We start from the raw sequence: 22,835 nt of genomic DNA, 5'->3' as shown, positions 1-22,835 counted from the left end.
TCGACCAGTCAGCATCAAGCAGAGAAAAGATTGGGCCAGGGAGATGGTGGAGAGGCCACTAGCATTTTGGGACATTGTTATATCTCTGATGAGTCCAGATTTGCTGTATTTCCTGACAGTGGTTGAGTGTGGGTCTGGAGACTGTGATCAAAAATTTGATGTGAAAAGATTGCAGCCAACAATGAAACATGGCAGCTATTCTGTGATGGTCTGGGGAGCAATTTAGAGCAATGGTTGATCAGAGCTGGTGGAGTGTGAGGGAAACATAAACTCAGATAAATACGTGTCCATATTGCAGAAAGGGCTCCTTCCAATCTTCTCCAACAGTGATTAAAGAAGACTCTTTATTTATGGAAGATGGGTCTCCTTGTCACATGGCTAAAATGATCCCAGATTTGTTGGATGAAAACAGCATTAAAAAGCTTCCATAGCCAAGCCAGTCACCAGATATGAACCCTATTGAACATTTCTGGGACATAATGGACAGGACACTTCATAAAAAGAACAAGAAAGTATCTTCAAAGCCAGACCTTCTGAGATTACTGCATGAAACTTAGCAAGAAATTCCGCAAGAGAATATTCATCATCTGATTAGTAACATGCCTAATAGGGTCCTTGCATTGAAAAATGCAAAGGGCATGTCTACTAAATATTGAATATTCACATTATAAAAAGTAATAAATAATTTGAATTTATAATTTCAGATTTCAATAAATTTTAATGACTATAAGGGTGTCTATTTACTTCTGTCATATATTTCTGTATATAATAAAAAAAATATAAAGTAGAATATTTACTTTATTAGTTTTAAGAATTTTTTGCCTTGCACTTGAGAATACTTGTGCCTCTACTATGTATGTATGTCTGTATGCATGTATACATGTATGTATGTATGTATGCATGCATATAGTATCAATTCTTCTTGTGCTCTTGAGCACATCAGGCAGTAAGTCGATGCCACTGGTTTCTGTTGGCTGTAGTTTTCTTTTCATCCAGTCTTGTGATATTGGCCTCTCTCATGTTGGTTATGAATGTTCTGCATCATGTATTGGGTTGTCCGGAAAGTCCGTGCTGATTTTCCAAAAGGTTCTTCTCACTCAACTCATGTCGTACCCAAGCGTTGTAGCAATTTGTGTACCCAAGCTTTACTAGGTGCTCATGAACGACAGATTTTGATAGGTTGCGGCTTTCTGCCAATTCTCGGGTTGTGCAATGTGGGTTGTTCTCAATTAATGACTTGATTTGGTCATCACCTGTAGTGGATGGTCTGCCTGATTGCTCTTTATCAATAAGGCTACAATCTCCAGCTCGGAACCTTGCGAACCACTTCCATACAGTTCTTTCAGATAAAGAAACATCACTGTAAACTGCGCATATTTCTTTGGTTGTTTGTGAGGCATTTTTCCCTTTACAGAAAAAGAAAAGCATCAAGTGCTGAAAATGAACTTTCTTATCTTCCGTTTTAAAGGGTTACAGAATTAACACAGGTTATAAGAACATAAACCTTCTTCCACGAAAAGATAGCTTAAACTGTGCCCTAAATGGAAGTGTAGTCAAATCTTATTTTATGGACTCAACCATGTTCTAAAATAAGTTGAACTTTCCGGACAACCCAATAGTTTTCAGTTTTCTTCTCTTTCTTTCTTCCTCCAGTGGTGTCCATTTGCAAACTTCTTTTGAATGGCATTGTTTTTGTAATCAAAGTATACAAGCTGCTAGTTTTGTGATGATTTCACTGGTCTTGTGTTGGTTCTCTCTTCGGAATGTCTTCATTGATAACATGGTCTTGCCAGTATGTTCTCAGAATCTGTGTGTGTGCATGTGCATGCATGTGCATACATACATTAAATGACATTGTCTCAGATGCATTATACCTGAGAAAAATTTACAGGAAAATCATGGCCAGAAGGATTTTGATCACGGTTCCGCTTCATCGAGGCTGTCTTTGTGCTAAAAAATGTCAACAACTTTCTCAGCTGATCGTTGTAACCTAATTCACTCAAACATTTCTTTCTTTGCTCTTTCTTGTTATCACCAACACACAGTCATTCAATCTCACACCCATACACCCACACACACACTATTGTGTATTTATTAAGAATGAGGAACCAATTACATAAGCATTCCATCAAACATGTCAACTGTGTGTATTTCATGTATGCCCTATTTTACTTGTGAAAAATACACTGGTTTGTGAAGGTAACTGTATATAGCATATATGACAGGTGTGTACAGACAAGTAAAGACCAAACAGCATTTAGATGTAGATATTTCTTCAGTGTGTTATACAGACAGAAAAAGTCTGTAATTTCTTGTTTCTGCTTCAAGATTCACCTTTGATTACATCTTAGCTATATGATTATTTTTCAATACTAATGTGTTACAGCATGTCAATAGTTATGCATTATTAAGTTTCAAAACTGATGCATTACTGTGTTTCAGTATTAATGTGTTAATACTATGTGTCTGTAGATTTTTGTGTTGCTATCAATGTTATGGTCACTTGCAAGTTCATCATCATCATCTTAATATTAATAATAATCTTTTCTGTTAGAAGCACAAGGCCTGAAATTTTGGGAGTGGGGGGTTAATCAATCCCAGTGCATAACTGGTACTTATTTTATTGATGAAATGCCACTAAACATTTTGGTATGCTAATGATTCTGCCAGCTTCCTGCCTTAGTCTTGATATAGAAGATGGGCCACAGCAAATATTCTGCTCAATGCCACAAATTTGCTTTGTCAATTGTTTGACCGTAACCAGTTGAGCATGTCCCTTAGTGGCTGATGATATGTGCGTCTCTGATTATGAGCAGAAGTGGTGGGGGAGCATCATAGTCATGTGTTGAGAGGAATTCTTTGGGATTTGAATAATTCACCGCTGGAAACGCACTAGGGTCGATGTAATCGACTTAACCCATTTGTCTGTCCTTGTTTGTCCCCTCTATGTTTAGCCCCTTGTGGGTAATAAAGAAATAAGAATCATTAGCTCACCAGGCAAAATGCTTAGTGGCCTTTCATTCATTTTCACATTCAGAGTTCAAATTCTGTCAAGATCGACTTTGCCTTTCATCCTTTCAGGGTTGATAAATTAAGTACCAGTGTAATACTGGGGTCAGTGTAATCGACTAATCCCCTCCTGCCAAATTTCAGGCCTTGTGCCTTTAGTAGAAAAGATTATTATTATTATTATGATAAAATAAATATTATTCATCATCTTCAAAATAGTAAATTATGTTTTTTTTTAAATATATGAATAAATTTGCTCTTTCGAAAGCAATTTGTTTCATTTAATGTCATAATAAAATTTAGAGTAGTCAGAGTTGTCTATATAGCATAAGTTCTGTGATTCTGGGGGAAAGAAGTTCATATATGAGTTCTGTCATAAAACAGGTTTATGAACCAATAATGTAAGATCAATTGAATTTGAATTTGACTGACCTGAAAATTATGAATTACAATCAATATTTATCTCCCTACACCTCAGTAAATTCTTCTCATGCTTTTCACTTGAACCAACCATCTGTGAGTAAATATGACTAACTACTGTAAAATTTCTTCTTTAACAAAATATACCGGATTTATTTATTTCTGGTGTGAAATATGTTAGTTTAATTACTCATTATCTAAATTTGTTCAATCTAAAAACTTTAAGAAAACATTGAAAACTAAATGAAAACCTAGTTAAAGGAAATTAATTGCTGTTCGTTATGTGATTACTTTACCATCATAGTATTCTATGCTGTACTATATAACCATCATCATAGTTTCTACCATAGTGTAGTATGCTATTCTATGTAACTGTCATAGTAGTTACGACCCTAGTAGTTCCTTTCTCCCATAGTATGATGGTTCATTTATAAATTTAAAGAATGCTACTATACTTCAAAAGAATTTCTGTTTGTTACTAGTTGCAGTTATTCATTTGAGGCCATGCTGAGGCATGGATTTGGTGAGTGGATTTGGTAGACGGAAACTGAAAGAAGCCCCCAGGCATAGCTGTGGGGTAAGAAGCTTGCTTCCCAACCACATGGTTCCGGGTTCAGTCCCACTGTATGGTATCTTGGGCAAGTGTCTTCTAATATAGCCTTATGCCAACCAAAGCCTTGTGAGTGAATTTGATAGACGGAAACTGAAAGAAGCCCGTCGTATATATGTATATATTTGTGTGTCTGTGTTAGTCCCCCCCACCATCACTTGACTACCGATGTTGGTGCATTTATGTCCCCTGTAACTTAGTGGTTCATCAAAAAGAAATCAATAGAATGAGTACTAGGCTTACAAAGAATATGTCCTGGGGTAGATTTCTTCGACTGAAAGCAGTGCTCCAGCATGGCTGCAGTTAAATAACTGAAACAAGTTAAAGAATAAAAGGATTAGTTGACTAAACACTGCAAGGTGGTGCACCAGCATGGCCACAGTCTAATAACTGAAACAAGTGAAAGATAAAAGATAATCTATCTCGGACTACATTATATACTGTCCTTTCCTTTTTAAGATGGTAAAGTATGATGTAAAGAAGACTTGACTGCTATTTCTAGAAAGTCAAGCAACAAGTAAAGGCTCCTATGTTACAATAAGTAACTGCTGTATTAAAAAAATTGATCAGGTTATGGTTTTCTGGCTTTCAAAGCTGATTTCAATCCTCTCCTCCCATGCCTCCCCTCCCTGCCCCTCCCCTCTTCATTATAGTTACCTGTAAACAGGCTGTGATGTCATCAAAGGAGAGACAGCTCTTTCATCAGCTTAATACTATAGAAAAATGGATACAAGCATTGGACCAGTGATCTGCAACAATAATGATGGTATTGGAGGTGTGGTGATAGTGATGATGATGATGATAATGATGATGATGATAATGATAATGATGATAGAGATGATGATGGTGGTAATGAAAGTGACAACAATACTGTTGTTGTTGTTGTTGTTGTTGTTGTTGTTGTTGTTGTTGTTGGTGGTGGTGGTGGTGGTGGTGGTGGTGGTGGTGGTGGTGCTGGCAGTGATGATAATATGATGGGGAGAATGCAGCTGATGGTGGTGATGACTATGATGATAATGGTGATGATGACAATAACAACACTAGCATTGTTGTTGTTGTTTTTGTTGTTTTTGTTGGTGGTGATGATGATGAGAAAGAGGAGGAGGAAAAAGAAGACACTCAAGTCATGACCACAATGATTACAACTAGGAAAACGATGATGATGTTGATGAAAAAAATCATATCATAGCGGTGATGATGATGATGATGATGATGATGATGATGATGATGATGATGATGATGATGATGATGTTGACAATGATGATGACGATAATGACAAAACAAGCAAAATAGAAGAGAAGTTCGTTACTTACTTCATTCTTCTCATTAACATGATTTTTCCATTGGCTGTATATTGATTAATTAGTAAGACAATCCCAGCTTCTGTTGTTAGATGTTAAATTACAGAAAGAAATTTCAGTTAACAATACAACAGCAAAAAACGAAAACATTTCTTAAGTGTCAAAGTATGTTTATTAATAATTCTATTATTGCAGCTAAGTCTGTCTGAAGTCTTGGTCTGTCAAATGAGTTTAATGCCACCGCCTGAACTTTGGGTGCTTTCTGTAAAGTTCTATCTGTTGCAAGCATTAGGACTAGGTCTCCAGTTTCCTTCTCTCGGTTCATGTACCAGTCTTGGAATTCTTTAGAAATAATAATAATAATAATAATAATGATAATAATAATAATTCCACTGCTTGGAACCGCTAGAATACTCCGAATGGTGCTCAAAAAATAAGGGGTGTTACCTTAGTTCACTGGTAATGAACAGCTGACACCATAGTACATCTCCAGCATTAGAAGCTGTGCAAAGACAATAAAATAATAATAATAATAATAATAATAATAATCCTTTCTACTGGAAGCACAAGGCCTCAAATTTGGGGGAAGGGATTAAGTCGATTACATCAACCCCAGTGCATAACTGGTACTTGTTTAATCGACCCTGAATGGATGAAAGGTAAAGTCAACCTCAGCGGAATTTGAACTCAGAACATAGCAATAGGTGATATACCACTAAGCACTTCATCCAATGATAATAATTGGAAGTGTTATCATGTACGTTGTTTTGTTTTGGTATAAAAGATTGGTGACAGCAAATATTCTGCTCAATACTACAGATTTGCTTGTCAGTTGTTTGACCTTAACCAGTTAAGCATGCCCCTTGGTGGCTGACGATATATGCATCTCTGATCACAAGCAGAAGTAGTAGGGGAGCATCATAGCCATGTGCTGAGAGGAATTCTTTGGGGTTTGAATAATTCACCTCTGGAAACATGGGCGTTTCATTCATCATCTTTAAACAACCCATTCAGGAACCTTTTGAGTGGGATGGGCTACTCGACCTGAAGAAAATTCTAACTGGGCCCCCACCTGCAAGGTCATGTGCTGTTTATCTTGATATGAGATCACCATGCCGCGCACATATGGTTGTGATGCATGTGCCTGGTGAACCCTTATCAGATGGGTAGTCCTGATGGGTATAATGGGCTTTGTATATTTGTATTCCAGTGTCACTTTGATGGCATGCACTGCTCTGTCACTCAATAATAATAATAATAATAATAATAATAATTATTATTATAATGATTTCATTTATTTGCCACAAGAGTGAAGGATGAGGGGGACAATACAGAGACAGACATAAAGTGTCGGGGTTTATATATAATAATGAGCGTGGCCGTTGCCAGTACCGCCTGACTGGCTCCTGTAGGATTTTCGAGCGAGATCGTTGCCAGTGCCCCTGGACTGGCTTGTGCGGGTGGCACATAAAAGACACCATTTCGAGCGTGGCCGTTTTCGTGCGGGTGACACGTAAAAGCACCCACTACACTCTCTGAGTGGTTGGCGTTAGGAAGGGCATCCAGCTGTAGAAACTCTGCCAAATCAGACTGGAGCCTGGTGTTGCCATCCGGTTTCACCAGTCCTCAGTCAAATCGTCCAACCCATGCTAGCATGGAAAGCGGACGTTAAACGATGATGATGATGATGATGAATGAAATGATAAAAAAAAGAAAAAAAACTTAAGTATACACAGTATACACTGAAAAAGAAGGGACATATGCATAGCATACAAAGGTAAAAAAAGAAAGAAGAAAAAAGGAGGGGAGGATGATAGAGAGGTGACCCTCCTGATACAAGAATGCCTCTTGGGATAATCGAGGAACCCCACTGTCCAAGAATTCCCTGAAACCCTAGGAGCAAATACCCTCTCCAATTCCTTCTTTCCAACTCACAGGTCTACACGTAGAGAGGTACCATCCACTAATAATAATAATAATCCCTTTTACTAAAGGCACAAGGCTTGAAATCTGGGGATGGGGGATTGTTGATTACATTGACCTCAGTACTTATTTTATTGACCCTGGAAAGATGAAAGGTGAAGTTGACTTTCGCGGAATTTGAACTCAGAATGTAAAGATGGACGAAATACCACTGAGCTTTTCACCAGCTTTTCAACAATTCTGCCAGCTTGCTGCCTTAAATATTGGTTTCAAATTTTGGCGCTAGGCACAACACGTAACCCGGTCTGGGATTCGAACTCACAACCACACGATCGTAAGCTCGATGCTCTAACCACTGAGCCATGCGCCTTCACAATGATGACTACATTGTAGTATTTCATATAAATATCTGGGCCACCTGATTTTTTTCCAACCACTGGCAAATTTATTTGAACTGATTTTTGCTTGATTTCTCACTTGATAGTGTTTGTTTTTTCAATCCATCATGTAGTGAAGGTACATGCTGAAATGACCTGGAAGTTGCAGTCATGATTTTAAGATTGTGTTTTTGATTCCCTGACAAGGTGGTACATTGTGTTCTGGAGCAAAACGCCTCATTTCACATTACTCCAGTTCACTCAGGTGTAAATGAATTGCAGCAAAAAGTAGGAAGTTAACCCTGTCACTTTTATACTATGGAAACAAAGTTAACCCTTATGAGTCCTAGGGCTCATAACAGACTTACTTATCTACAGCCACTGTATGTTCCGAGTTGCACTCAGTTGTACTCTGTAATTCATTCAAATGAAAAATAAGTAGGTAGACAGATGTACTGATAATTAACTGTTATGTTGTAAGACAGAGCCAGGTTTTTTTAGCTTGTATGCCAATATCTTAATAATTTTCTTGGCTGAAACTCACACTATACTTTGTAAGAAATATATATATATATATATATATATATACACACACACACACACACACATATATAAACTCTAAAAGCATAAGAATATTGTAAACAATAATTCTAATTCAGAAGTGTGTTATAAATTTTGTTGTCTTTTTTGTTGTTGTTTTTTGGTATCTTTTGTCAGCTCTGTATATGCAGAATGAAGCCATGAAAGTTGTTGAAACATTTGGCTTGCATTTTTAATGTAGAAGCTGGTCTTTATTTGTAGACCAGTTGTGTGCCAACATACATAGTGTTACTGTACTCCTGTGTGTCACAGCCTTCAGTGCCATTTGACACAAAAGGCCTTTGAAAGTAGTGTGATAATTTTTAATCAACTGAAATTACATAAGTAATGTGAAGAAAAAAGATTAGTGCTAATGACAATTGTTATCAAGAAAAGGAAGAGAGAGAACTCTAAAATTAAAATTGATTAAAACTTAAATGGAGAATGCAGTTGGAATTAAGTGTGACCTTTTGTAGTTATATTTATTTTGTTGCATTCTAAGATAGCTTTTTTTTTTTTTTAGTTAAGATCCCAAGGAAAAGTATGAAGCTTCGGAGACAGAAACAGAAATATCTCTGTATCTAGCTGAATCACATTCACTTTGGTGGTATGTTTAGTGTCCTCCTGGCAGATTCTGTGTAGTCTGTAAGGTTTCACAGTGAGAATGCAACGGAAATTAGTCATTTTTTTTTAGTGTAGATGAATTGAACTAACAAAAGAAATCTCAACACGAGCCTGCAAGAAATGGCAGTTAAATTTCCTTCAAACCATACTTTATCAATTCACAAAAAAAAAAATATATATATATATATATATATATATATAGAGAGAGAGAGAGAGAAATTGAATGATGTAGTCCTAGGTTCATGATCTGAAAATAAGATGGGATGTTTATGGCTGGAATAATTTGATTATACAGATGTTTGATCGCAGCTCACCTCAGGCTAAACAACAGGAAGAGCATTATTTATCAAATGAATTAATAAATGTTGTGTAAAAATATATATTTAGTATTGCACTGGAAGTCAGCCTCTCAAAGGAGATTGTGTTGGAATGACAAGCACTGAGTGTGTCTAAAATTATGAATTTCTATAAATTTCTATGGAGAATTGATGACGATGATGATTATGATGTATTCCCCCCATATCTCACACGCACACACACATTTGTATATAAATATGTATATTTATGTGTGTGTATAACTGCATCATCATGTGTATGTATGTATACACACACACACATATATATATATGTAAGCACATATACTATATATATGCACATTATATATATGTATATGTACATATATAGGTGGAGGCGCAATGGCCCAGTGGTTAGGGCAGGGGACTCACGGTCGGAGGATCACGGTTTCGATTCCCAGACCGGGTGTTGTGTATGTTTATTGAGCGACAGCACCTAAAGCTCCATGAAGCTCCGGCAGTGGGTGGTGGCAACCCCTGTTGTACTGTTTCGCCCCAACTTTCTCTCACTCTTTCTTCCTATTTCTTGAGTAACACTGTGATGGACTGGCATCCCGTCCAGCTGGGGGGAACACATACGCCATAGAAACCGGGAAACCGGGCCCATGAGCCTGGTTAGGCTTTAAAAGGGCGCATAATAATATATACCTATATAGGCATCATATGTGGTGTGCAAGAGAGATGACTGCACTGGTTTGGTCATGTGATGCATATGGATGAGGACAGCTGTGTGAAGAAGTGTTGAACTCTAATGATGGAGAGAACCTGTGGAAGAGGTAGACTCAGAAAGACATAGGACAAGGTGGTGAAGTGCAATCTTCGAATGTTAGGCCTCATGGACGCAATGACAAACGGCCAAGACCTTTGGTGATACGCCATGCTTGAGAAGACCTGTCAAATCAAGTGAGATCATAGTCATGGCCGCTGCCAGTGTCATGTAACTGGCCCATTAAAACACTCTTCAAACATTGGGTGATATGTTGTGCTTGTGAAGACCCGTTGAGCCGAAATTGTAGTTGATGCCACTGATGCCAGTGCCGTCTGACTGGCACTTGTACCAGTGGCATGTAAAAAGCACCATTTGAGCATTGGGCCTCATGGTAGCAGTGACAGGTGACCAAGACCTTTGGTAATATACCATGCTTGTGTAGACTTGCCAAGCCATGTGAGATCATAGTCGTGGATGATGTTGGTGTCAGGTTAATGGCACATAAAAAATACCCATTAAATTCTTGGAGAAGTTGGCATTAGGCAGGGCATCAAGCCATAGAAACCTTGTGAAATTGGATGGGAACCTGGTGCAGCTCCCTGGCTTGCCAGTTTTCAGTCAAACCATCCAACCCATACCAACATGGAAAACAGACATTAAATGATAATGATGATGATTATATACATACATACACACACACACACACACACACACACACACACATATATATATGCATATACAACCACACACACACACACACACCACACACACGCGCACACAGACACACACTCATCAGTCTGATCACTATATGCCTGCTTTCTTTGCTAGCATGGGTTGGCGGAACCCATCTCACATTTTATACATGTATATTTATATGTGTGTCTGATATATATACTATCTCTATAAAGACACATGCATATGCACTTACGCACATGCAGATGCAAGCGTGTACATACAACTTGTTCAGAGCTGAAATCTCACGAGTTTGTGAATTGCCACTCAGAGCTTTCTATTTCTGTTGTTCAAGTAGTTGAGAATAGCTTCATTGAGGCTATATTTATAAGCAGAATACATATTTTATTCAGAAAACTAGTCAATACCACCATAATAAAACTTTCACATGGTGGGTCTGTGTTTTTTTTCTGTCTTTACTTTAGGGACCTTTGTTCCTCTTTATTTGTATTTTCAAAATTATTTTTAATCATATGGCATTTTGATTTCCTTTACCTCTTGAAATAGGCTTGTTTTGTGCCCCTAATACTTACAAACTTCCAACTGATTTCTCCTCCTCTCATCATCCATACACTGTACAGTCCCTTACTCCATTGTTCCATGCTGAGGCTTTCATCTCCAGAAGGTCAACCCTTTGGAGTTTTCATCCTCTGCACAATTCTTCCAGTGGTCATCAACTAGCAACTGTTCAGTGGTAATGGTAACTATGGGCACTATTCTATGAGAGTTGTGGTTTCCAGTAGGAAAGAACTCACTTGGACTGTGATGACAGGTCCAACCCATGCTGGTACGAAAAGTGGATATAAAATAATGATGATTATAATGGTATGTATGTATGTATGTATGTATGTGTGTGTGTGTGTGTGTGTGTGTGTGTGTGCGCGTGTACATGCGTGTGTGTACATATGTATGTACGTACATATGAGGAGGTGCTGCAAAGTTCCTGACTTTGGCTCATAGAAAATACAAGAGGATCAGTTAATTATAATTTTATTCCTCTCAGATTCACACATTTATTGCAGCTATCCTTCAGTTTTTCTAAGCCTTGTAAAAGAACTCGGAAGTTTGGGCCTTCAGCCAGGTCTCTCATGACACTCTTAAAACCAGAAACTTTTCAACACCCCCTCATATGTATGTATGTATGTATGCATGCAGACATGCATGCATGCATGTATGTATAGCTGAGTTTAACCCTAGGTGCAGTGAGAGCCACCGGTGAGCATTAAAATGCATTCACATCAATAGGCGAAATCATTGATGATCTGGCTGTATCTGTGACTGTAATGATTAAGATAGTGCTTTTATGGATATTTGAGTTGTTTTGACTCTTATTTCTAGCAATGCTGGTGCTGATTAGTGCCCTTTGCTACTCTAGTGATGTTTATATTTCTGCCTGTAGGTTGTAAAATTGCAAATTAGCCACCCATATTATTTGAAGGGCATCCAGCTGTAGAAACTCTGCCAAATTTAGATTGGAGCCTGGTGTTGCCATCCGGTTTCACCAGTCCTCAGTCAAATCGTCCAACCCATGCTAGCATGGAAAGCGGACGTTAAACGATGATGATGATGATGATGATGATATATATATATATATATATATATATATATATCATCATCATCATCATCATCATACATCCGCTTTCCATGCTAGCATGGGTTGGATGATTTGACTGAGGACTGGTGAACCAGATGGCTACACCAGGCTCCAGTCTGATCGGGCAATGTTTCTACAGCTGGATGCCCTTCCTAACGCCAACCACTCAGAGAATGTAGTGGGTGCTTTTCTATATATATATATACTTATATATATATATATAATCATAAAAATGATTATATCAGTGGCTTAGCACATTTAAAAATGACTGTATAGGTAACATTAGTTTTTTTTTACGTATATAATCATAGAAATATAATTATAGTTAAGACTAATGGAAATGACCATTGCCAGTGCTAGAAGTAGATGTCAAATACCTACAATCAACTCTAAAATTTGTTCTTTATATTCAACCACGGGTACGAATGCAGGAGAACAAGCTAGAAAATACAAAAACTATTGGATAATTCTTTACGTCAAGATTTCACTCTCTACAAAAAATTGCTTTGTGATCTTCCGTAGAATATACCATTAATGTATAAACGTGAAATATACGTTTTAGAGTGGATTATAGGTATTTGACATCTACTTCTAGCATTAGTGATAGTCATTTTCAGTAACCCTTAACTATAATTATATTTTTATAATTATATAATATATATATAATTATATAATATATATATATTCAAACACACACACATGCACACATATATTAATGTTTGTTTTTATGTATAGTTATGTATAAAAGCAATCAAGCGTTACCTTTTTGCTTGAAAGAATTGGCGCTGACTTCAATGTTTCACTTCATTTGCCTTCAACAGACTGTAGTGTTTTTCTCTTTTGCCAAACTTCTTACATATTTTGTAGATGGGGAATAGTCATCTCAAACTAGGTGTAGTTTAATAGTGTATTTTTGTGGTTTATAAAGAAATATTTCTGTTTGGTTGTTTAATTGGGTGAACAGAAATAGGGAGTTGCATTCACACTTATACGCACACATGCACATGCCTTCATATCATCATCATCATCATCATCATCATCATCATCATCTAATGCCCATTTTCCATGCTGGCATGGGTTGGACAGTTTGACAGGAGCTGGTAGGCTGGAGGGCTGCACCAGGCTCCAGTTATGTTTTGTCATGGTTTCTATGGCTGGGTGCCCTTCCTAATGCCATCCAATTTACCAAGTGTACTTTGTGATTCTTATGCAGTGCCAGTATGGGTGCTTTTTCACATGGGGCTGGTATGGGTACTTTTCTACATGGCACCAGCACAGGTACTTTTTAACATGGTACCAGTGCCAGGTGCTTATTATGTGGCGCCGGCATGGTGGTTTTTTATGTAGTGTCAGTACATGCATGTATCCACTGTACAGGTGTATATGTTGCCTGTGAGTTTGAAATCTTGTCTTTGGAATCTCAATAATAATAATGATGATAATGAAATTATTGTATACAGTGCTCAAGTGCACTACAACTTGTCAAAAGTGTGCATAAAGCATATGCAGTATTGTACAAATGTCTGGAAAGTGAACAGTGTACGAGTCAGATACATGCTTGCGTGTGTATGGAGGGGAGAAAATCAGGTGTAGTGTTGGCGAATCTCAGGAAGCATGGAAGATTTGAAGGATGCAGTGCTCTTGTGTGATTACATGCAAGCATACAGACTTTGTATATATATGTGTCTAGATGTGAGTATGTCTGTATGAGAATGTATATTCTTTGACAACAGCATATGAGTAACAAGTGGTGTACTCTGGTGGCCAGTTAGTGTATGGGAGATAATCATTTTTGCATAATGCTTTGCAGAATTAGAACTTTGAATTTCAAATCACTGACCAAGAAAGGAGATGCGCAGAATATACATATATAATATTTTTTTCTCCTACTCATTACAAAGATCTTGGAATTTCTTGTCATTGGTAATCATGTGTAATGCCATTTCATTCTTTAGTTCCTGTTTGTTGTTCCTGTTGTTGCTGTCATCATTACTGCTGTCATTATCCATCATTATTATTAGTTTTATCAATTTTTATAATCATTTTTATTACTACTGATTTCATTGTTGTTACTACCATTGTTGAAGGCTTGTGGCCTACTGGTTAGAGCAGGGGTTTTCAAACTTTTTGACTTGCGGACCCCTTTATATTTCAAGCTTTACCTTAGAGACCCACTTATAAATGCTTATGAAATTTATACATAAATATTTGCTTAAAATAACATATATTTTTACATTTATTTATTTAACAGTATTTAACAAATAGGTTTATTGTCAATTAAAAGATTTCGATTAAAAAACATATATAAAATCAAATTGCCCATAAAAAGTATTTGCTGTCCACGGACCCCCTGTGGTCCGCCGACCACAGTTTGAAAACCCCTGGGTTAGAGTATTGCACTTATTATCATAAGATTGTTGGTTTAATTCCTGGAATAGGTGCTGTGTCGTGTTCTTGGGCAAGACACTTCATCTCTTGTTTGCTCTGTGATCATTTCTGCTTCTGACATATGGCACACCATGCACCTCTATATAGATGATGTTGATTTGATGGAGAGAACGAGCTAATGTGCAGCACAAACATTTGATCACTATAAATAAATCATCTGTACAGATTGCTCAGCAAGAAATCACAGAACTGTCTTTCTCAGAGTCAAGAGAATACCGTTTGGTAAAAAACAAAAGACAAAAAAAGAAGTACCATTGTCAGTACAAGTTTTTTTCATTCTGGAGTGTTTCCACCATTGGAGCAGTATAGCATATCTTTTTGCTCAGTGTGACTTACTTGAAGAATTGGTGACATGCTGGGGAAACTGCAGAGTGTTAGGCCACTTCACTGAACTGATTTAAATAGATAACCCCCCCCCCACACACACACACATACACACATATCCACTGATATGTACATTTATGCCTATGCCATGTACAACCCATGCTGTCACGCAACTGTGTTCATTAGAGCGTCAATGACAAAAGTATATACGTACTCATGTTAGTCCTCTTGTTGCTAACTTGATATAATAAAACTGACATTTACTCACATTTCTATTGCGTTTCATTTTATTTCAATAATTAGAGTAGAGACAGAAATATCTTTCCTGCTTTTTCAATCCATTAAAACTTAATAAAAAACTGAATTGTTAGTGAAAGACAAATAGTAATAATCTTTTTTGCTCTAGGCACAAGGCCCAAAATTTTGGAGGAGGGGGGGGGGCAATCGATTAGATCGACACCAGTATGCAACTGGTACTTAATTTATCGAACCCTGAAAGGATGAAAGGCAAAGTTCACCTTGGTGGAATTTGAACTCAGAATGTAAAGACATGAAATACCGCAAGCATTTCGCCTGGCATGCTAACATTTCTGCCAACTCGCTGCCTTCAAATAGTAATAATAAACACCTTTTCTCCTAGTTCACGGTAATACATTACTGTTTAGCCCCTGGTCAACCCTAATTGAACTGACATGTGATCAAATTCATTCCAGCTATGGCCATCCCACCTTTTCCTTTTTCCAAATATGCTTCCTGTTGATGATGGAGAAATGAAAATATCATTAGTCATGGACTAATATTTTCTTTTTTCTCTCACCACATATCTATATCTTATTAGCATTTTAATGCTTGTTACATTAAATGTGTAAACTCTTATCTTAACTGTTGTTTTTACATGCATCTGGTGTCCCTGGGTTATTTATTCTTTAAACAATTCTATTTTCCTGTGCCAACAAATATATGCTCGTGCACATTTAACTTAGAGAATCATTTTACTTAGATTTTGCTTTACTAATGAGTTCAGAATACTGAAACAAACCTGAAGTTTTCTTATTGCTACTGTAGTGACCTTTGTACTTCTGAACAAAGTAACTGTTTCTCTCAGAGCATCCAGCTGTAGAAACTTTGCCAGATCAGACTGGAGACTGGTGCAGCCTTCTGGCTCGCCAGCCCTCAGTCAAACCGTCCAACCCATGCCAGCATGGAAAGCGGATGTTAAACGATGATGATAATGATGAGGATGGTGATTCACTTGACATATCCATCTCTACCTCTACCCCCACTTCTTTCACCCATACTGATAACTTTGTCTAATTTTTCTTTCCTAGAACAGATTATGTCCTTACCCATATTTTAAGTGCAGACTACATCATAGAAGAGGAACAGAAATTGATGTAGTTAACATTTCAAACTGAATGTTAATTACATTAATCTCACCAAACTGGGAAAACCTGAAAGTGATGAATCCTGTTTCACTTCTTCTCAGCAACATCATCATCATCATCATCATCATCATCATCATCATCATCATCATCATCACTGTCATCATCATCATCATCATCATCATCATCATCATCATCATCATCATCATCATCATCATTATCATCATCATTATCACCGTCATCATCATCATTGTCATCACCATCATTTTGCATCTGTTTTTCCTTGCAAGCATAGATTGGATGGTTTGACAGGATCTTATGAGATGTGGGTCTGTGTTGAGTTTCAATGTCAACATGGTTTCTTTGGCTGAATGCCCTTCTTAACACATTGGTGGTTTTTTTGTTTTTTCTTTTTTCATGCCACTGATACTAGCAGTAGTGTGGGGGTCACTAAGTGACTTGCAAAACAAGAAAAGAAAGGGGAAAAATCTCCTTCGATTGTGTAACATATTACAAAATGCAATATTGTTTTCTTAGCATGAACTAGATAAAAAAAAAATGCTATATTTCTGGTGAAATAAGACTGAGAGAAAGTCTTTGCCAAAAAACAAGAAGCATTGAGGAAGTTTAGAGCTGATTAATATTGAGGGATGTATTTCAATAGAAATGCACAACAGAGTGTTAATGCCCTGAGAGAAATGTTGGGCATAGGAAGCATTGGATTTGGCATGCAAGAGAGACGTTTGTGCTGGTATGGTCATGTACTACGGATGGATGAGGAGAGATGTGCGAAGAAGTGCCACTCCCAAACAGTTGAAGGAATCCGGGGTGGAGGTAGACCCAGGAAGACATGGGATGAGGTGGTCAAGCATGACGTTTGAATGTTGGGCCTCACAGAGGCAATGACAAAAGACCGAGACCTCTGGAGATATGCTGTGACTGTGAAGACCCGACAAATAAAGTGAGTTCACAGCTGTATCCTACACCAGTTTCGCATAACCAGCCCCAGCCCATTCAAAAGTACCTTGGATTGTAGGGCGACATGCCATGCTTGAGGAGACCTATTGAGTCAAGTACATCAACGTCAAAATAAAAATCAAATGGAAATTGTGGTTGTGATACCCGTGCCGGTGGAACGTAAAAAGCACCATCTGAACGTAGCTGATGCCAGTGCCGCCTTGACTGGCTTCCGTGCCGGTGGCACGTAAAAAGCTGTAAGCTAATGAAAGTGAATATGCAATTCCTATTCTTTTGTTGTTCTTTGATTGACATTACACTCTCTACTCACCTGATGCTTTACTCTAAAGCATAGATAAATTGAGTTCTAACAACTGGTTCTAAGCATCTCTATGCCTCAGTGAATTCGTATGTGTGTATGTGTGTGTGTGTGCGTGCACATGCGTGAGTGTGTGTGTGTGTCTATATAAAATTCTATAATTTCTATTCAAGTTGAGTCTTCTAGGAAATTAATAGATCTTATTGAATGGAATGTATCACTAACAAACCCAAACCAAGTCTTCAACAATGTAAACTCTGCTGTTTATGTTCACTAAATCACGAGGAAATAAGCAGTTTTGATGGTTTGATTGCCAGATAAGAAATTTTGATGATTCATGCCATGTGCTATATAAAAACAGCAAAACGAATACAGAAATCCATGAAAGTGATGGAAAATGAAAATGAAACTTTGTAATATCCTGTTTGATGCATCACAGCAGAAATCTGGTATTCCACTTGCAGACTCATAAATTCCATACCCTGTAGTCCTTTCTTAGAATCTAGGTTTTCTCAGAATATCTGCTTTCTTAGAAAGCATGTTTTCTCAGAATTAATGCTTCTTTAGAACCCATGTTTCCTTAGAACCAATGTTCTTTAATTACTTCTTTGATAGTCTATAACAGGTACAAATATATTACTGTTATCTGTTTCAGCTGATTGACATTCACATATGTATTATATAAACGAGAACATTTTTTGAAACACACTACAGATGAGCTGCAGAAATGCAAATTGCTCAAATGCTTAATAGTAAAAGATTCTATTTAAGTTGGAAGGGGTGGGTTAGGTCTTCATTGAATGGACTAATGAAATATATGCTCACAATACTCCAAAGTGTAACTCAAGATAGCAGTAAATCTTTCCTATTCATTACCATGCAGTTCATGTAGGGATGTCATTAAACAGACCAGTCAGACATGCTAATATTTATGACACTCATTCGCTCTTCTCTCCCATCTATTTACTCTGCCAATTACTCTGTTCCGTTTTATGTTTCTGTTAAGCCTTCTCTTAAAAATAGATACAAATAAAATTTTGTGTGTGTGTGTGAGAGAGAGAGAGAGAGAAAGAGAGAAAGACATATGGTCATGATTTTCAACGATATAACATATACGGCTATGATTTTGATGCCTGTGAAGACCTAATATAATCTAAACTACACACCACAAATTAAGTCATTCTATTGGCTGAATTCAGTCTTTGCTGGTCAATTAAATATTTCTAATTAGCTTAAAATTTTAATGCTCTCTGTATTATGTTAATGATAACTATTAGATTACGTTTTGAACCATGAATACATTAATTTTTGATGAGTCAGTAATTAACATAAACGAACAATGGTTATTATAACTGCGATACAATAATTTAGGTTGAAATTTAAAAGCGATTGTTGTTATTGTTGCAGTCTCTGTTGTTAATGTCTATTAACTCTGTCTTTTATGTTGACAAGGGTTAAATGGTTTGATAGGAGATGGTGGATCAGAGGACTCCATTCTGTCTGCTTATGCAAGGTTGCTACTACTGAATGTCCTCCCTAATGTATGCCAACTACTTAACAGAATGTATACAAGGTGGTATCAAAAGATTCCTGGACTAGTTATGTTTCATAAAAAACAACTTATTTACCTAAGTTTTAACACCATCTTTGAAATAGTCGCATTGTGCAGCAATACACTAGTGCCAGTGTTCCTGCCACTTTTGAAATTCGACCTGGAGGTCATTTTCCATAAGTGAACCGAGGATCTCCTGCGATTCGCTCTGGATCTCGACAATGGTGTTAAAACTGCATTTCCATCTTGTGGAAGTGATGGAGGTCCACAGGTGCTAAATTTGGTGAATATGGTGGGTGCGAAAGCGATACCATACTGTTTTTGGTGAAAAACTCACAAGTGAGGAGAGCTCAGTGACAGAGTGCATTGTCACCATGAAGAATCCAAGCCTTCACACTCCACAGATCTGGTCACTTTCACTGAATGTCCTTCCCTTAAATGCTTTAAAATGTTGCAGTAGAACTCTCAAGTGAAAATCTGGCCCTGGGGAATGAATTCTTGATACATAATACCATGCTTTTGGGGGTGATGCTCGTGGCAGGTCTTCTAAATCACTCATTATCTTCCAGAGATGTTCTTCTGCTTTTGAAGTGCCTGTGCCACTCAAAACATTGTGTATGATCCACTGCCTCATCACTGTAAGCCTTCTGAAGCATGTTCAATGTCTCTGTAGCAGAATTCCCAAGTTTAATGCAAAACTTCATGTTGGCTCTTTGTTCCTGTCCATGACAAAATTGCAGACTTCAGCATACATGTGATCACAAAAACACAAATTTCACAACTTGTGAAGTAAACACAGCGATGTCACCTGACACACTGCTCCATGAAGGTCACTGCTACCTCTCACTGCTGCCATCTGTTGGCACGCTACATAACTAGTCCAAGAACTTTTTGATATCATCTATGGTGGTTTTTTTCATGGCACCAGCCCTAGTGAAGCCACTATGCCGTTCACATAACTACAATTAATATTTTTTAAAGTTAATCTGCAATAACATAAGATTCTGAATGCAGATCTTCCTTTGTCTAGAATCTTACAAACAATGTTCGCTCTAATGTTTTTGCCATGAGCTTATGCATGTCTATGCAAGTAACAATTTCATTTTGAAAGCCTTGTGTGTGGACATTTTCCTTCTCTTAAATGTAAAATGTTTGTTTACACACAAATGCACAGCTTAGAGGGAACATGACTTACAAGAGTTTTGTATGTACCTGTTCTTTCTATTAGATTAAACAGAAATCATGCATAGGTGGGTAGTTATACATTTCTACAAATAATAACCAGAATGTGTGTGTGTGCATTTGTGTTCAGTAAACTTGTTTTGATAAAATATATATCAGAATTCTTGTGTGAAGATGCATAAGGAATATGTATATGTATATATATATATATATATATATATATACATACAGGCGTTGGACAAAATAATGGAAACACCTTAAAATTTCAAACAAATTTATTTTAATATGGGGTAAGGACCGCCTTTGGCAGTAATTACAGATTGAAATTCTATGAGGTATGGATTCATACAAAGTTTGAATTGTTTCCTCCTCCTCCTCCTCCTCCTCCTCCTCATCATCATCATCATCACCGTCACCATCACCATCATCATCATCATCATCATCATCATCATCATCATGGTTCAGCTTCTTAAGGCCTGTGATCACCATTTCATCCCATGTCTTCCTAGGTCTTCTTCCACACCTTCCATCCATTTTGAGTGCTCAGCATTTTTCTATACACTTAATATGCTTCATATGTATCACATGATCACTCCAGTTCAGTCTTCTCTCTTGGCTCTGTTTATTTGTATTTCTCATTCATGCACACTAACATTACACATCTACCAGAGCATACTTCTTCCATTTCTTTCTTAGTTTTGCAAACTTTCTACATTTAAGGCCCTCATCTCACTACCTTACAACATCGCACTTTGTATACAAGTACCACCCAATCTCCTCTTTACTGTGAGATAGAAATCCTTTCTTAGCAGCTGAGGTAATAGCTCCCTGATGTTTTTTTCACTCATTTTTTATTTTAGTTACTATAATTTTGGAAAGCTTACCTTCTCAGTGAAATTGGTTACCTGACTAAGACAAAGCTCTTAAATAATTCTTAGGAGCCTTTGAGTATTTCAATGAATTCATTTCACATTAATTCCTACTGCTAATTTACACCTGTGCACAGTTTTTATCTCATGTTCGATTCACAAGTAATCTAGACAGCTCATGGGCCCTGTACACCTCAGTTTCCTCCACTCAATCATTTCAGAAAAATGATTGTTTTCTTGCAGTCATTTTTATATTCCTCAACTGCTTCATGAACTAATTCACTCTTTAGAGACAATGCATCAGAAGATAGTAATGAACTCTATGAATATAGATGAAGTTTTGGCATTTATTATTATTACCCTGTCAAATGTAATATTTATAGAATGGCATTGTTTTGAATTAATCATGCACTATCTCATAGCTTGAAGGCTTTGAGGATATGATTTTTTATTTTTATATTGACATTTTAGAAGGCCTATTGGGGCAAGCGAAAGCGAAATCGTCGTGGCACCTGCGCCCAGCATCACCTTCCTGACACTTGTGCCGGATTGCATGTGTAAAGACATTCGAGCGAGATCGTTGCCAGTGCCGCTGAACTGGCTCCTGTGCAGGTGGCACGTAAAATACACCATTTTGAGCATGGCCGTTGCCAGTACCGCCTGACTGGCCTTCATGCCGGTGGCACGTAAAAGCACCCACTACACTCTCAGAGTGGTTGGCGTTAGGAAGGGCATCCAGCTGTAGAAACTCTGCCAAATCAGATTGGAGCTTGGTGTAGCCTTCTGGTTTCACCAGTCCTCAGTCAAATCGTCCAACCCATGCTAGCATGAAAAGCGGACATTAAACGATGATGATGATGATGATGATGATGATGATTGTAGGTTAAGTGTAGACTGGATCTGGTGAGTTCCAATGTAAAACAGGTAGAATATTTCGGTCGGATATGGCCCAGTTTAAAAGCTAAAGGGTTAAATGTTTCTTTTAGTTCCGTATTATTTTGCTTTCTTTTACTTAATCCTTTCTTGCGCATATACTCATATTTCAATGAAGCAGAGGATTATTTATTTATTCCTGATATGAAACAGCAGGTCATGCACGAGTAAAAATAGGAATCCTTTTTAAAATGAAAATCTTGCAGCAGGTGTGTGAATTGTTGATTTGCATTAAATGTGGGAGTATATCTTCTTTCATCCAGGTGTCTTGTATACATAGTAATGAAAATCCCTATGATGCAACCTTTTGTTTTAGATCCTGTCTCAACAGACTAGTGCATATTTTAGGGACAGGTGATTTCGTTTCTTGCCTTGAAACAAAAAAAATAACTTTTCATACTCGTATTTTCTTTGTCCCTATCTTGCAAATAAAGTATTTTTCCACAGGACAAAGTAACCACAAAACCCATATTTTTCCAAATACATTGATTTGACTTTCAGAAAATAATTTCTTATAAATTATAATTCCATTTAACCACAGTTATATATATATATATATATATATATATATATATATATATGTATATATGTATATAAATATATATATATATATATATATGTATATATGTATATAAATA

General features: G+C 37.2%; 1 protein-coding gene and 1 long non-coding RNA gene across 11 annotated transcripts in view; one reads left to right on the top strand and one right to left on the bottom strand.

The window, feature by feature from the left end:
- LOC106881484 (nesprin-1) overlaps positions 1 to 22,835 on the top strand; it is an 811,219-nt gene that overhangs the window by 80,494 nt on the left and 707,890 nt on the right. The gene's annotated exons all lie outside the window — the stretch shown is intronic.
- LOC128247559 (uncharacterized) overlaps positions 5,490 to 22,835 on the bottom strand; it is a 30,286-nt gene continuing 12,940 nt past the window's right edge. Inside the window, exons 2-3 of the long non-coding RNA XR_008263874.1 lie at positions 5,788 to 5,842; positions 5,490 to 5,682 (exon numbers count right to left, since the gene is read on the bottom strand). This is a non-coding gene — a long non-coding RNA (uncharacterized LOC128247559). The remainder of the gene's footprint in view (positions 5,683 to 5,787; positions 5,843 to 22,835) is intronic.

Source organism: Octopus bimaculoides, chromosome 4 (genome assembly GCF_001194135.2).
Source record: "Octopus bimaculoides isolate UCB-OBI-ISO-001 chromosome 4, ASM119413v2, whole genome shotgun sequence".
Classification (NCBI taxonomy): Eukaryota; Metazoa; Mollusca; class Cephalopoda; order Octopoda; family Octopodidae; genus Octopus; species Octopus bimaculoides.
The sequence above is the reverse complement of the archived record's forward strand: the minus strand, read 5'-3'. Positions and strand labels throughout refer to the sequence as shown.